This window comes from Harpia harpyja, chromosome 2, assembly GCF_026419915.1.
Source record: "Harpia harpyja isolate bHarHar1 chromosome 2, bHarHar1 primary haplotype, whole genome shotgun sequence".
Taxonomy (NCBI): domain Eukaryota; kingdom Metazoa; phylum Chordata; class Aves; order Accipitriformes; family Accipitridae; genus Harpia; species Harpia harpyja.
The window spans coordinates 30,234,160-30,240,476 of NC_068941.1; the positions used below are offsets into that span (position 1 = coordinate 30,234,160).

At 39.1% G+C, this 6,317-nt stretch overlaps 1 long non-coding RNA gene across 1 annotated transcript; it reads left to right on the forward strand.

Annotated features, from left to right (window-relative positions):
- Nucleotides 1–411: 411 nt before the first annotated feature.
- LOC128152455 (uncharacterized) lies at nt 412–6,061 on the forward strand. Its single transcript, XR_008238660.1, has 5 exons — nt 412–513; nt 1,387–1,562; nt 1,941–2,006; nt 4,576–4,711; nt 5,260–6,061. It is a non-coding gene; the product is annotated as an uncharacterized LOC128152455 (long non-coding RNA).
- The last annotated feature ends 256 nt before the right edge of the window (nt 6,062–6,317 follow it).

Consider the following 6,317-nt stretch of genomic DNA (forward strand, 5'->3'; position numbering starts at 1 on the left):
CATAATTATAAAAGATAGTGGGAATAAGCAAAGGTTGGTATTTAATCATCTTATACCATAATTGATACCTTCCAATGAGGCAGAGCTTGCGGACGGAAGCATATTTACTCATAAGGCAAGTGGACTGGTAGACATCCTTAAATGACAGTGGTCAAATTCTGCTGTCACACTGCAAATTAATTGGTGGCAGAACTTAGTTTCAGTTGTCTGAAAAAAGTCCTTTCCTATTATGTTTTTGCTGTGTAAGTAATAAATGGTATTTTTGTGAGGAAATAGTTGTGTAACTCATATTCACTCTGTTTGTGCTTGGAAGTTTTTGCCTCACCTGTGTCAAAACATCATAATCTTACAGCTGCTAATTGCAGCAGAGTGGCGCCTTGAGTTATTTTTGTGGTCAGCATGAGATGGCATGTGACATTATATGTTATAGTAACCCTCAATGAGGCCTTTCTATCGTAAAGATTTTAATGCAGAAAGAGGAGGGGGTGGAATCTCCCAACATCACTTTAATCTGTAAGTACATTTTTCTTGATCATTAAGTAAAATTAAGGTGATTTGATTATTTGTCAGATTTACTACTTTAATACTAATGCACGGTGGTGTAACACATTAACTAGCTGATACTTTTAAGGCAGTTCGTCAAAATAAGTGCGTATTAGTTCAGTTCTGACTATGCTGGACTTTTGCCCAAGCAGAAAATGAGCACATAAAAGCAAGAATTTAACATGATGAGTCATACCAATCATATTAAAAACTTACCTTTTAGGGAACACATTAGGTGATATCCCGCAGCCCATATTTAGTAACCCTCTGATTGACATTGGCAAGAATTTTGCTGTGTAGGAGCCACGTAGGGACTCCGGATTTTGGCTTGCTCTGTCTTTAAAATGCCAACAGATCAGATGTGTTCTGAGAACCACAAACAACTGAATCTTTTAAAAGAGCATTTTTTAATCTCTACCAGTTTCTTAACAGCCTATGAATAGGCATATGCTCTTTCAGCCGAGAACGTATATCAGGTTTCCTGGAAACCATCCCACTAGGGCATGACTGTAGCTCCAATATAAGCAGTGAAGCACTTAAAAGGGGGCTAATTAGCTATTTGCTGTACTTGACAGATAAAAGATGTATGCAAGCACAGAGAAAAGACTGCAAATATAGATATCCCTGATTATGTTATTGTCCAACATTTTAATTAATTTCTTAGACCATCTTTGTATAATGTAAAAAGGTTTTAAAAGATGTGATAGTAACAAGGCTGTGGTGTTTCTTTAACTAATCACCATCACTGCAGGGTGCTGGAAATTTTAAAGCACGTTTTATATGCTCAGTTCATTGAAGAATTACTTTTACTTCTCCTGGCCTTAATTTTTCCTTTATTTGCAGAGTGGCAATGAGAAAGGTGTGATTTGATTCAACTAGTGTGCTGCCCAGAAGCCACGGCGGATGCCGTTTTGGCATGTAAATCATCTACAGAGGAGACAGACTGGCTGGTAACTACAAATAGGGGCAGATGATAAAACCTTTGGGCTCCATCCACAACTCTACGACTCATTCACTGGGTGAGGAAGTAACGCAGCTTCTCTGAGACTCATTTTAGCTACCCATAAAATTGAGGAATCATATTTATCTGTTACTTGTAAGCATTGTGTGGCTTCACACCCCACCCCCCCCAAGTTCTCTGAAAGCCTCAAATGAAATTTCCTCACAATAAGTTTATGCTTCTAATTTTAGCCAAAACCAAATGCAATGTTGTGTACAAGGTGAGGCTAACCAAGCAAATAAATACATTAACCAAACCTTCTGAAACAAAAACATTTTGGACCAGGGTTTAGATTCCAGCAGGAATTAGGGTTCCTTTCTGGTTTACCGATACGATTTCACGAGTTCACAACAATACACAGTCACTTTGACTATAAATCATTTTGGTGTGTTTCCAGCAGTGTCACAGGAAGGAAGGATTTGGCCCACGCCACATCAAAATAATGGGGTACGTGGGTAAGCGGGTAAGTACCAGCAGAGTAAAGAGCAGTACAGAAACCAGCAGCATTTTAAGCTTTGTTAATAGTGAGGGACCAGGTACATTAAAGTAGCAGACAATTTGTTTGATAAGCAATTGATATTTGACAGGCCAGTGACAGCCTTGTTGTCAGGAGATCACTGCTCCATTCTCAGTATGTGACTTTAAAAACTTCACTGGGGGAAAAATTACAGTCAGGCAAGCAGCAGCAAGGCATAGCCTAAGGCGCTATCTGCCAATAACTAAGTCCTAGGGAAAACTGATTTGTGGCTTCTGATCACATGAACCTATAGCCTTCACTATTGACTAATTGTGGTTCATCTGGATGTAGATCTATCTTGGCTAACAAGAAAGCACTAGAGGTCTTCATTTAGCCATCGAGCTGAGTCTCTGGAGACATGTGTGCAGCTGTCTTTACCTTCTTACCAATCAACACATCAAAAGCTGCAGAATATATTTCCACTTTCCGAAATGCAAACTGCAAGTGAGATAAAGTTGCCAAACTAGACTTGAAAAAGAGTGAATGATTATGACTCTACTCCAAATACAAAAGATAAATCATTTATGACCGTGCAGAACTTTGCTATCTATATAAATTTGGAACAGATACAATGGAGTCAATTTATCAGCTGGACAGCCGCATCATTTTAATGTAACTGTAAAGGATTAAAACAGTTTTAGGTGCCTTTTTTTCCTGCAAAGCATCAAACTAGAAAGAACACAAGCAGGCCAGGTGAACGCACATTCCCTTGCAGAAAATGACCGTTGAATGATGCTGTTTTGATTTGTTTTATTTCAGTGAAAATAGTATAGTTAAAAATAATCTACTTGGTGCCATGCAAATCAGCTGTTAATTACTATGCAGAGCATCCTACCTAGTCCAAACATTATGCTAAAATTCGGGAAAAAAAAAATAATTATCAAACACTATTATGGAAGTTTTTGAAGCTAAAGCTACAGAAGAGATGGGGTCAGCAATTTTGACTTAAATCACTTTCTTGGCTTCTGCTCAGGTTAACAATTCATTCAACTAAAGGCAGTACTGGCAAGACATAGAACACCGTCACTGAAGGAGCTGAGCTCCCTCATGCTCTGTCAATGCTATCAGAGTTTAAAAGTCCACAGCAATTTTAGCGCTCAATTATAGTTTGACTTAACATCCAGATTTAGGTCACGTTGGACTTAATAGGCAAACAATTTGCTTCAGTCCCAAATGAATAAGAGTTTTGTGATATCCATTAATCAAGGCAGGACCAGCCAGTGCTGGATTTGACTCTCAGTCTCATAATACGAGGCATACCCAAACCACCACTGTGTTTTCTTGTTCGTACTGTCTCAGTAAGTCAGGAGAAAAGTTTTTCTTGTGAGATTTCTGTTTCCTCCCAGTCCAGAAGAATGAGAGTACAGAGGGGTGCAGAGTCCTTGCAGGATTTCAGTATCTCTGCGTGTCAGCTTGGCTGCAGAGGGGAAATGGCAAATATATTTGCCATTTAACATTCTGCCCAGTTAAATTTGGGTTTGCAGCCTGGCAGAGAAGAGAAAATTGAGCACATAAAATTAAAAGCAGTGAAAAGATCCCCTTAGAATGTCAATCCTGAAGCTAACTTTCCACATTATTAGTTATATTAATGGATATGTCTTTCTGGATCGCCTATCTTGACCGAGGTCAAAGAGGAAACTAAAACTAGCTGAGCAGTCTGGGTCTAGGAATTATTAGAAATTTAGAGGGAGAGATGTTTAAATTTAAAACCTGCTCTTCAGGGCAGATTGTTCTATGTAGGTAAAATTTGTGAGGGTGTTTTCAAAGTTCTTAAGGTTTAACAGAATAAATTTCTGCATCTGTCAAGGTGTACCTCTTGCTCTTTATCATTATTACTACCAATTTTGATCTAGCACACAGATGTGCCTATTTTTTTTTGAAGTTACATATATATACATCTCACATTTCTTTTTGCTGGACTTCCACTGTGAAGCTTTTGCCCAATAGAATTACGATAAAAGAAAAAAGTTCTTACAGGCAGGGCAAGCAGTTCAGCCTGTTCCCAAAGCTGCCACAGCCTTCTTATTACAAGACCTTCGTTTCACGTTGCTTATAATATTGCAAAATTAACTCTCAAGGATAACATTTTCCACACTGACAAAATTACTCTGGAAAGTATCTCGAGATCTTGCTTCTTGTCTTTGAAATACAGGAATGCCTTTATACTCAAGGCAGGGATGGCTTGTTACCACTTACTCAAAAATGCCTTCAGTTGGCCCAATTGTAAAACTTTGTGAGAAAAAATAAAAAATAAAGAAAATCACACTTCAGTACAGTCTCAGTAAAAATAGCTTCCACTTTTAAATTTTTTTTCCAAGTGAGAACTCTGAAGATTTCAGCTTACTGAACTCACTCTAACCCCCACAAAAGACAGGATGGGCACAAACCCAGGGCAAGGGTGACCTGGAAGCGTTTCTCAAAATTTTCCCAAAGGGCTGCTCCTCTCCAGGGTTGCTGCCAGGTACTGTAGCTAGGAGCAGGGCACCACCAGCATTTCTCGTGCTCCTTGTTAGAGCTCCCTGTGCAGGTGGGGAGAAGCCGCTGGAGCTGGAAGCCAGCACGATGGAAAACTACAAGGAGGGAAACGGGGGGGTTGCAAAAAGGAGCCTGGTGGGCATGCAAGCGGAGAGAAGAGAGAAAAACTGTGATGAGTATACAAAATACTACAAATCTATAAAAGAGAATGGGGTAGGGGGAGGATAGATGAGATTTAATGAGAAATTTGGAGCTAAATGTTTTTTTTTTATTAGGAAACACTACTTTACCAAGCTTGGAACTTTCTTGCAGATATTATAGTTTTCCTATTACATTTCATTCAGGAAAGGGTTCTCGCCACCCGAATGGAAATTCTGGAAGGAGAAAAAGGCTGGGGGGAAAGAACGGAAGGAGAAGAGAAAACTTATCCCAGAATAGCTCAGTGCTTCAAATGTTTGCCTAATTCAGACCTGGACTTGAACCTCAGCCTTCCACTTTCTACAGAAATACCCTAACAGCTAGTGCACTGGTTGCTCCAAGGAGAGTCCTTTTTTCAAATGCTTCTACACAACAAACTACTCTTCAATTAGAAAATGCCAACATGCAAAATCCCTTACTCACTCCAGTTCCCCACTCCTCCACCCCCCATGCCTTATAATTCAGCTTTTAATGATATAAATGTGTGTTGTTTTCTCAAATCTCCCTCTCCTCACTCGATGTGCAGGATCAAGCTGCTCTGGAGATGGATCCAAGCTTTGAAGGTACCAGCTGTAGTACCCTTGCTTCATCTACCACAAAAGCTACCAAGTCTGCAGAAAAGGAAGCTGACCGCCACAGAATATGACAAGAGGTGATCTCATCTCGTCATCAGAGCAGTTCACACTTGAGAATTAGCTTCTTCAGAACTACGCATCTCTAAAAGAAAACCTTTCACAGATGGACACTAACCAGGCATTTCTGCCTAGGCACCTGAACACAAGCTGAAGGTGCTGATCTGCAGAATATACTGCTCCTGTGTATGCTTTGTATGTTTTAAGGACATACCATGTATTCTGAAGAAAAAGAAAAGAGTAAAACAAGTTCTGGATGAGGAGGCACAGGACTTCTTTAACCCTGAAATGTCAAACCTAAATAAAAGGTTGTTTCTGTAACAAGCAGGAACTTTGCTTACAAAGAAGTACACACAAAACAAGGAGGAAGGTTATTGTGTTTTCTCATGTTAAGCCCCTCAAGTTTCTTGGTAACTTTTGCAGACTGGATAGCTGCTTTGTGAACAAATTGCCTTTCTTCCCATTTGGAATTTGAACTCTCCGACTTTCTGGAGGAAATACCCTGAATCACTCTGATATTCTATGACAATTTAAAAACAACTGAAGAAAATACTTGGCACATCATAACATTTGTGATATGCCTCAGTTCTGAAAATACCTAAGCATAGAAGCCAGACTCTTGAGACAGAGTCTGTGCAAACTGCCTTTTTTTTTTTTTTTTTTTTTTTTTACTACCTCTGCAGCAATTTGAGAATTGGTTGGGTAAAATGACCTTTTCTACTCCTAAGACTTGCACATTTTTAAATTACTAGGGCAGTAATTTCCACAAAAAAGACATAAATCTATACATACAATATAAACCAAAATGATTATTTTTTTAATCTATTTGCAGAACTCTGAAACTCCAGAGACATAAAACCCACATAAGGAACACGAGTAAACTAAAAAGTAAAGCCCAGCTAATTTCACCATGCTAGAAAGGAGATTGCACAGTTTTGGTAAAACCTTAGAT